General features: G+C 45.5%; 1 pseudogene; it reads right to left on the bottom strand.

Annotated features, from left to right (window-relative positions):
- Positions 1 to 833: 833 nt before the first annotated feature.
- Positions 834 to 905, bottom strand: LOC129406219 (U6 spliceosomal RNA; annotated as a pseudogene).
- Positions 906 to 10886: the final 9981 nt, after the last annotated feature.

Raw genomic sequence — 10886 nt, 5'->3', positions numbered from 1 at the left:
GGGTCACTCCTGAGAGCACTGAAGACCCAGGGGGTGCTAGGAACTGAACTCAGGTGGGCCCTGTATCAGCCTCACCCACTGTATTATCTCTTCAGCCTGAACTTAGTGTTGGAAGCTTATTTTATTTATTGTTTTTTGGAGCGATAGCACAGCAGGTAAGGGGGTAATCGACCCAGGTTCGATTCCTCTGTCCCTCTCAGAGAGCCTGGCAAGCTACCAAGAGTATCTCGCCCTCACAGCAGAGCCTGGCAAGCTACCCGTGTCGTATTCGATATGCCAAAAACAGTAACAAGTCTCACAATGGAGATGTTACCGGTGCCCACTCGAGCAAATCAATGAGCAACAGGATGACAGTGACAGTGATAACTTTTTTATTTTTTTGGTGTATCACCATGAGGTACAGTTACAGACTTACAAACTTTCATGCTTTCATTTCAGTCATAAAATAATCGAGTACCCATCCCTGCACCAGTGCCTATTTTCCACCACCAACGTTCCCAGTATCCCTCTCACCACCACCCCATTCCCTCCTCCCCCTGCCTCTGTGGCAGGCATATTCCCTTTTGCTCTCTTCTCTCTCCTTTCGGGTGTTGTGGTTTGCAATACAGGTATTAAGTGGCCATTGTGCTCGGTCCATAGTTTACTTTCAGCACATATTTCCCCTCCATAACGTCCCTCCAAGCTTTCTTTACTTGGTGGTCACTTCTCTATCTGAGCTGCCTTCCCCCCCAGCATGTGAGGCCGGCTTCCAAGTCTTGGAGCAATTCTCCTTCCTGGTCCTTCTCTCTACTATCCTAGGGTGTTAGTCTCCCATTCTGTTGCTTTATATCTCAAAAAATATGGAACGCTTCACGAATTTGCATGTCATCCTTGCGTAGGGGTCATGCTAATCTCCTCTGTATGGGCTGGAGCCATAGCACAGTGGGTCAGGCATTTGCCTTGCATGTGGCTGACCAGGTTCGATTCCTCCGCCGCTCTCGGAGAGCCCGGCAAGCTACCGAGAGTATCTCACCTGCACGGCAGAGCCTGGCAAGCTCCCCGTGGCGTATTCGATATGCCAAAAACAGTAACAACAAGTCTCACAATGGAGACGTTACTGGTGCCCGCTAGAGCAAATTGATGAACAACAGGATGACAGTGATACAGATACAGTGATTCTTAATATGTTATCTGACATTTTGTTTTGCTTCTTTTGAGGGGCCACACCCAGCAGTGTGCTCGAGGCATCCTCCTGGCTGTGCGCTCAGGTATCCCTCATGGCTGGTTGGGGAGACCATATGTGGCTCTGGGGATTAGAACCCACATGAAAGGCAAGACCCTAGCTACTGTACAATCATTCAAAGTTCTAAGCCCCATCTTAAAAAAAAAATACCTGTGAGAAGGAGAATTTGAAGTTCTGCCAGAGAAAGAGATGCAGGGAGACAATGCTCAGTTAGATGCCTGTCAGTTCGTGTTTATTGAGCAGCTTCTACATACCAGCATAAAGTGTGGATGGAACAAAGGTTCTCTTTGCAATTCACTGTGAAAGCTTCTTCCAAATCTGTCAGAAGCAGCCATGTTCCCTGAAGAGGTGAGATACCTTGAGAAGGAATGTAAAGAGCCCAAGGTGAGAGATCTGTAGTAGATTGTGAGCAAAGGGTTCTGCCCAGTCTCCCTCTTTGAAAATCTGCCCCCAGGGATCGGTCTTTTTGAGCTGTGACTCGAACGAGTGAATTTGTTTTGAACAAGGGTTAAAGTGAGCACAGTGGCTGAAAAGGCTGGATTCCCCAGCTCCATCTCCATTCCCTACTTCTGCCCTACTTGAGAGGTCGGTTAGCAAGTCGAATCCCACAAATGCTGATTTCAAGTGACGTTCATCAGACCCATTTAAGGAGTAGACCATCATCTCATCTCTTACGCATTTCTCTCCAAAGTTGCTGCTTGCAGCCACTCTCATGAAATAATTTCATGTACTTGTATTATATTCCATGTAACAGAGACAGAGTGAGTCTTCACATCCAAGGATTTCCACCAGCTTATTGAGGAAAAATGAGAAAGAAATAATGGTTGTCAGGACCCTACCTAAGTGTGGACTATCCTCACTTCTTTTTTAAAAAATTTCATTTATTTATTTTTGGTTTGGGGGCCATGTCCAGCAATGTTCAGGAGTCAGTAATCCTGGTTCTGCACTCAGAGATCACTTCTGGCAGTCTCAGGGGATCACAGAGGAGACTGGAAATTGAACCTGGGTCTACTGTGTGCAAAGAATGAATCCTACCACTGTGCTATTTCTCCGGTCCCTGTCATCACTCCTCACCCCATGTACTGTGATCCGAGGCATCCGTAGGGAGAAAATAATTCAACCCATATCCAAAGAATTCTTGAGGAATGGGCCTCACGAATGAAGGTACTGGCAGAGGAACCCAGGTGTGTGTAATCCCATCAATGGCCAACATCCAGAGACTTAAAATCGAGCTCCCTGAAGATATCTTAGAACCTACTTATCCCTCTGGGAGAAAGTAGCAAGCTACTGAGAGTTTCCTGCCCACATGGGACAGCCTTGCAAGCTTCCCATGGTGTATTCATATGCTAAAGCCAGATCTCATTCTCCTGACCCTGAAAGAGCCTCCAATGCAGCATCATTAAGAAGGTAGAATGGAGAGAGGCTTCTAAAATCTCAGGGATAGGATGAATGGAGAAGTTACTGAGCCCGCTCGAGATATTAAAACCAAGCTTTGAAGGAGAAGGAAGAGTTGATCTATACTATCGAATACTTAGGTTCATACACTGAAAGTTCTAATGAGGGGCTGGAGCAATAGCACAGTGGAGAGGGCATTTGCCTTGCATGTGGCCGACCCAGGTTTGATTCCCAGCATCCCATATGGTCCCCCGAGCACTGCCAGGAGTAATTCCTGAGTGCATGAGCCAGGAGTAGCCCTTGTGCATCACTGGGTGTGACCCAAAAAGAAAAAAAAAAATAGCTCTAACGAGATGTGATTTGGAGGTAATCCCAGGTGAGGGGGTTTAGATTGAATGAGGTAATGAAGGCAGGGCCCTGATGATAGGATTAGTGATCGTATAAAAAGAGGAGAGAGATGATTTTTTTTCTCAACCAGGTGAGGACATAGAAATAAGGTGATTATTTGTAAAACACAAAGGACTCTTACGAGGGGCTTACCTGACTGGCATCTTGGTCTTGAACTTCTCAGCCTCCAGAACTGGGAGAAATAAACATCTGTTGGTTGAGTCACACATCTGTGGTGGTTCTTACGACAACCCAGGTAGATGAGGGCTCGGTGAAGGGGAGATGAGCACTCCAAGGTGAAGAGAAGGCTATACATCAAATGCTTTCTTTTCAGCAGGTTGACTTTAGGGGGGAGAAATTCCAAATCAATTATAGTGAGTTTTTTGTTGAAATATTGAATGTAATCAAAGTAAAGTGAAAGTAAAGTGAAATTTACCAGTTACACATGTGGGATGGGGGGATGGGGAGGTGGGGGGGGAGAGGGGGAGGAATACTGTGATTCTTGGTGGTGGAATATGTGCACTGGTGAAGGGATGGGTGTTCGAGCATTGTATAACTGAGACTTAAACCTGAAAGCTTTGTAACTTTCCACATGGTGATTCAGTAAAAGAATAAATTTAAAAAAAAAGAGAGAAGGCTATGCAGATCCCAGAGGGATGAAAGAAATTGCCGTGTTGTGTTCTAGAAGCACTTCTGGTGTGACTTGGTACCATGTGGGTGAAACAGTGACCAGGAGAAGCTTAAGGCAGCAGTTCCCAAGAGCCAAATTGCCAATGCCAGCACTAACGAGTATGTACACTCCAGACAGACACGTTCATTGAATACGGAGGATGGGGGGGATTTCCTGCAAGGGGTTGGCAACAGAGATAGGCACTGCCCCGAGGTCCAGAGCAAATTACATTTTCATTTTGCTTTAATTGTCAGACAAGCACAGCCCGCCTCTCTGTTCTGATCCCCTTTATAGAAGTTTGCTTTCCACAGGAAGCTGTTTAGAGACATGAACTTGCTGGAGGCAGATTGCTGAGACCCTGGTTTTAGTAAATGCGCGTGGAACTCATTCAAATTGGACAGATTTATGTCTGTTTCGGCCAATGTAGACTTAAAAGCCCTTTCCAGGCTAATTTCCAGGAAGTAGTTCTGCGCAGCATCTGACGCCCTACCACTTGCTGGGTTGCACATTGGCAGCAACCTTTTAGGGTATTTACCCAGAAAAATAATAATAATAATAATAATAATAATAATAAGAAGAAGAAGAAGAAGAAGAAGAAGAAGAAGAAGAGGAGGAGGAGGAGGAGGAAGGGGATGGGGAGGGGGGAAGAGGGAGAGGCAGAGGAGGGGGAGAGGAGGAGGAGGAGAAGGAGAGGGAGAGGAAGAGGGAGAGGGAGAGGGAGGAGTATGAGAAGAAGGAGAAGGAGAAGAAGAAGGAGAAGGAGAAGAAGAAGGAGAAGAAGAAGAAGAAGAAGAAGAAGAAGAAGAAGAAGAAGAAGAAGAAGAAGAAGAAGAAGAAGAAGAAGAAGAAGAAGAAGAAGAAGAAGAAGAAGAAGAAGAAGAAGAAGAAGAAGAAGAAGAAGAAGAAGAAGAAGAAGAAGAAGAAGAAGAAGAAGAAGAAGAAGAAGAAGAAGAAGAAGAAGAAGAAGAAGAAGATGGAGGAGGAGGAGGAGGAGAAGAAGAAAGAAGAAAGAAGTAGCTAAAATTAGGCATTGAAGTGGAGGCATGATGTGCAGGAAGAGAGATATATTGAGTCTATTAGTCCACTTAGAGCCACTATCTTCAGCCACTTGGGGCCAAGAGAAATGGTATATTTGAAGGGTGGTGTTTAAAAAAAAACTCGTTCCAAGCACATACAAAAATAGGGATTTTCCCCCTCAACAATTAAGAAACATTTCCAGATTCTTTACTGTATTGGGGTATTTCAGAAACATTTGTGCTTTCAAATGCCAGATTCCTCAGACTGATTATTGCAGAAGTTGAAAAAAAAATTCGGGTGGAAGAAATTTGTTCCAGAATGCACTCCACAGTGTAGATTGGTATGGAGAGATTTTCCTTCTCTTTCGACCTCTGAAAGACATCTGGGTGTGCCTTAGAAGCCTCCAGGACTTGATGATCAATACCTACTGACCCCTTCATCGGCTCTCTTGAAACTTTGCAGACCTATTATAGTCATAATCCATCAGAATGCCATGATGGACCACACATTTCATCGACTACCTTTGTTTCCATACCATTCCCACAGACTAGAAGGAATTTTTTTCCCTCTGTTCTGCCTGATGAAGAAGAACTTCCTACATTCTTTGAAATAGTGAAAGGAACATCCTTCAGGATCCCTCAGGGGAAAGGCCACACATCTCCTGTCTTCTGCAGCAGGGCCCCCGAGTGCACTTGGTAGGGAAAAGTTCCAGCCTCTCTGCCCACCCTCACCCCAGTGAAAAGAGAAGCAGAAACAGCTGCAAAGCGCAACACTCTCTACCTCACCCACTTCAGCCTTACCCCTCCCCCCGGACCTCCCCCAGGCTGATCCCCCAACTCCCTTGCTCTAGTGGGCATGTCCATAAACTGGCAAGTGTCCATCTGGCCTGCTCCCCTGAGGGAGACACATGAACACAAATATACGGCAATGTTGTCCCGTTGATCTTCGATTTGCTTGAGCAGGTGCCAGTAACGTCTCCATTTGTCCCTGTCGCGTGCTAGTGTAGCCCAATGATATCTGCTCGCTTCAGGAACAGGAAGAGCCTCAAATCGTTCATTCAGGGTTTTGACGAAGAAGTCTGACCATCTCATTGGTGGGCGGCCACGAGGTCTTTTGACGTCCTGTGGAATCCAGTTGGTAACAGTTCTAGTCCAGAGGTCGTCTCTGAATCGGATTACGTGTCTGGCCCATCTGATTTTTGACGCCTTGGCAAACAAGACACTGTCCCTGATTCTTGACTGTCAACGGAGGTCAGAACTCCGGATTCTTTCTCTCACTTGAGTGAGATGTGATACTCCTAGCATGGCTCTTTCGATTCCTCTTTGGGATGCCCTAATAGCGTTCTCATCCTGTTTGCGTAGGGTCCGGGTCTCTGAGGCATATGTTAGTGCTGGAAGAACGATGGAGTCGAAAAGATGTGCCAGAGTCGGAGGTTCTTCGTCCTCTTAACTACTTGCCATCATGCACGTACAGCACAATTTCTTTATTCACTCATCTCTTGTTGGCTATTTGTGTTGTTTTCATTAGAACCTATGTCTTTGGCAATAGCAAGCCCAATTGTGTCATTTTGTTCAAAATGATGTCCCTATGTGTTGATGAGAAGGGAAATCAGTTCCCCCTGGGAGCCCTCAGCATGAATTTCCTTGTCCTCCCGAATCTACATGGATTTTTGTCTGTGTTCTCTGGTTCTCTTCCACTTCACAAAGATGTGAAGTTAGGTTCACTGTTTCACAGCCAGAGGACATGTGGTCAGTGGGTGAATGGATGATGTGGTGGAAGTGCCGTCCAGTCCTGAGTCTACTTCTCCCTTCTGCCCCAACTACTGCAGTGGACTCCAGCCCATCTCACTCCTGAGCTGGAATAAATAGGCTGGGAAATGAATGCATCAATAAATACAAGTTATTATCTAATTGCATAAACGTTTGAGGCCCTTCTTTGGAAGTTTGGTCATGTTTTTTGTGCCAGAAATATGCTGTAGGAACCACACAATTATTTACACCAATTATCCTGTGATCCGATTACTTTCATTAATGTGACATTGCTTAAACTCACAGTGTCCCAGAATCACCCACAACATCCTAGGAGGCTTTTCAGTTCATGTGCACCTCCTAAGCAGATGAGGGTGGAAAGATTATCTGCTCCAGGAAATGGAGATATAGATAGAGAGATAGACAGATAGATAGATAGGTAGATAGGTAGATGGATAGATAGATAGATAGATAGACAGACAGATAGATAGATAGAAAGACAGACAGACAGATAGATGATAGATAGATAGATAGATGATAGATAGATAGATAGATAGATAGACAGACAGACAGATAGATAGATAGATAGACAGACAGACAGATAGATAGATGATAGATAGATAGATAGATAGATAGATAGATAGATAGATAGATAGATATGAGAAGGGAGCATAGCCGACAGCACTCACGGTTCACTTCTGGCTCTGCAATCAGAGATCACTTCCGGGAGTCTTGGAGGACCATAAAGGGGGCTGAGAAACAAACTCAGGTCCGCAGTGTGCAAGGCTAATGCCTTCCTCACCATCCTACTATCATTCTGGTCCCTCTCATCAATTTTCTATTTCTCCACTGGACACATGATCCTTAGCTTAAACTCATTTAGCACATAACAAGTGTTAAACATTGGATACTTCTGAGAAGTAAATGATCGAAACAGAAAATGATCATTTCCTTGGAGGCATTAACCAATCACACTACTATAAATACATGTTTAAACATCTCTCTTTCCCATAGACCTCAAGATTCTTCAGACTAAGAACCATATCGCTATATCACTGTCATCCGTTGCTCACCAATTTGCTCGAGCAGGCACCAGTAACGTCTCCATTGTGAGACTTGTTACTGTTTGGGGCTGGAGAGATAGCACAGCGGGTAGGACATTTGCCTTGCACGCAGCTGACCCAGGTTCAATTCCTCCATCCCTCTCGGAGAGCCCGACAAGCTACCAAGTGTATCCTACCCATACGGCAGAGCCTGGCAAGCTACCCGTGGCATATTTAATATGCCCAAAAAAAAGAACCCTATATGTATTTTTTAAATTTTTAAGTTGAATGTCCATGAGATAGACCATTACAAATCTGTTCATTATTGGGTTTCAGTCATACAATGATCCAACACCCATCTTTCCACCAGTATACATTTCTTACCACAATGTCCTGCTTTTCCCTCCTAGCATCCCCCAGCAGACACACCCCCATCCCTGCCTGCCTGCCTCTGTGGCAGGAACTTTTCTTCTTTCTCTCTTTCCTCTTGCGTGTTATGGTTTGCAATACATGGATCCAGAGGTCATCGTGTTTGTTCAGGATATTCAGCATTTTCATTGGGAAGGTAAGACAGGAGTAGCTTTTTTAATGGGGTGGCAGCTTTGGGGTGTGGATGTAACTGCTGAAGCTTCCAGAAGTACAAGGAGGTGAGGGGAGGTAGCCCATCCTGACCCCAAGAAAGCCTGGAGATTTCAGTCACAAAACCCACATGCCCAAATTTTCTGTAAATTATAGCTCAGTGAGGTCCATTCTGAGATGGTGAAGTTTGGTCAGGGGCATAGAGGCGATTTTGGATTAGGAGAGCAAGCAGCTGCAAGAGGCTCTTCTTGGACCCCCCACCCCCCTCTGATTTATCCTGGTCTGTTCAGCCTTGCATGAGTCTGAGATTAACTGCAGCTTTTGCCTTACACGCAGCCGGGTTCAATTCCTCCACCCCTGATTCCTCCGTCCCTCTCAGAGAGCCTGTCAAGCTACCAAGAGTATCCTGCCCGCACGGCAGAGCCTGGCAAGCTCCCTGTGGCATATTCAATATGCCAAAAACAGTAACAAGTCTCATAATGGAGACGTTACTGATGCCCCCTTGAGCAAATCGATGAGCAATGGGATGACAGTGATACAGCGACAGTGAGATTTATGTAGGGATCTCTGAAGCAAGGCCAAAAATGAGTTTGTCTAGCTGAGCCAGAGGGGGTTTGTGGGCATGGCTCCCACATACCTAACTGTTGGCTGTTTAATTTCTCGGGAGACGTGGTCCCAAGTTGTTGGAGTCTGGCCAGAGACACAGCAACAATTTGGAGGTATCCGGAAGTCTGAGGGCACCATCAGGCTGCTGATGCACTCGCCCCGCAGGTACAGGTTAACCTGCTGGAGGCACCACATCCCCAAGAACTATATCTTAACCCTCTTAAACCCTCTGATATCCAGCACCCTGACACGTAATTTTCTTGTGAATTAATTCACTCAAAGGACATCTTAGTGTTTCAACAATAAGTGACCCATACCCAAAGATTCATAGCAAATATTCTTAATAATTTTCTTGTGAATTAATTCACTCAAAAGACATCTTAGTGTTTCAACAATAAGTGACCCATACCCAAAGATTCATAGCTAATATTCTTAATAATTTTCGTGTGAATTAATTCACTCAAAAGACATCTTAGTGTTTCAACAATAAGTGACCCATACCCAAAGATTCATAGCTAATGTTCTTAACGGGTTATAAAGACTGGGGGTGAAATTTTTAGGTCAAAGTAGATCAGAAACATATAAACATCAAAGTAGATCAGAAATATATCTACTTATGTGTGGCCTTTGTTACAACAGGGTTACCCTTTGTACAAAGCCCATATTCGCTAAGAAGAAATTGGTAAAGCAGTCTATTTATTTGGTTATAAAGTGATCTAATAGGATTCCCTCTTTGCACTCACCCTGCTACGATCTATTTCAAAGCTACCCTATTTTCAAACCTTAACCAACATTCATTTTTCAAAGACAGCTCCGTGATATCAAGTGCGTACACCCATAAATCAGTCCGCTTTTGTTATTCACATCCATCTCCCAGAGAGACCCGGGAGAAAAGGCGCAGAGAACTCTCATCAGATCATTCACAATTCTTCAGAAAGAATCATGCAACAGTTATCCTTTCAGTTATAATTGTGACATTATCTATGATACCAATGAGGAGAGAAGAAATACAGCATATCCAGTGCCAGAGCTCGTGCTTTGCATGTAGGAGCCTGGTGTTGGGTGTTTTATTGCTGTCATTGTGTGCTCTCCCAGGCACTGGGGAAGGTGGCCAAAAAATAGATAAAGAAAACAAACAAAATAAATAAATAAAGCTAAGTCTTGGACAGAGAGTCTCTTGCCCTCGAGCCTGGCTGTCTTCCCCGGGGGCCCCTCGGAACAGAGAGGCTCCACCTTTCCTCCCCACACCAAGCAGAGCTCCCGGCAGCTGAAGACCTCTGGAATCTTAGCCACAGCCATGCCCAAGGCCCCTCTCCACACATTCAGATGAGCCTCACGCATGAAGGAACCGGCAGAGGAACCCAGGTGTGTGGGACCCGGGGCTGAGACCTCCAAGGCTGCTCGGATTGGGACCAGGCCTCCTCCGCCCAGATTTCCATTTCCCAGTAGCTAGGCGGTCACACCCAGGGACTGCCCCCAGCGCCGTTTAATCCTGCCAACGGTCAGCATCCAGAGACTTAAAAGCCAGCTCCCAGAAGCAAAGTGGCCGCGTGATATCTTATAGCCTACTTCTCCCTCTGGGAGAACCTGGAAAACTACTGGGAGTTTCCTGCCCACATGGGAGAGCCTGGCAAGGTCCCCATGGTGTATTCATATGCCAAAACCAGTAACAAGCTGGGTCTCATTCCTCTGACCCTGAAAGAGCCTCCAGTACGGCACCATTGGAAGGACGAGTAAGGAGAGGCTTCTAAAATCTCAGGGCTAGGACGAATGGAGACGTTACTGAGACTGCTCGAGAAATTCAACGATCAACGGGATGATGATGAAGAGGAGGAAGTCTTGAACAAAGTTGTTCTTCTTTTCTGCTCTTTCACACTATGAAAATCTGGAGTGCTTTCTGGAGTTGAGTTTTAAAAATGAGCTTCCTTCAGTTCGGAGTTGCAGATTTCAATGACTCCAAAGAGCACTCAGGCCAAACATCATGCATGAGTGAAGTCCAACAAAACCCAGGTAATGTGGAACCTTGTGACCCTGGACTCTGGGCTCAATGGGACCAGAAGAGGAGATTCTCTGCCCATTTCCTTCCCTCCAGTCTCCGGTGATCCAGGGGTCATGCCCATAAGCCACCTCCTGCCGGCACCAGATAATCTCCTCATCGGCTACCATCCAGATCACTGTCACTATCACTGTCATCCCATTGTTCATCGATTTGCTCGAGG

This window comes from Sorex araneus, chromosome 6 (genome assembly GCF_027595985.1).
Source record: "Sorex araneus isolate mSorAra2 chromosome 6, mSorAra2.pri, whole genome shotgun sequence".
Lineage (NCBI taxonomy): Eukaryota > Metazoa > Chordata > Mammalia > Eulipotyphla > Soricidae > Sorex > Sorex araneus.
Note: the sequence above shows the minus strand (reverse complement) of the source record. Positions and strands in the feature narration are given on the sequence as shown.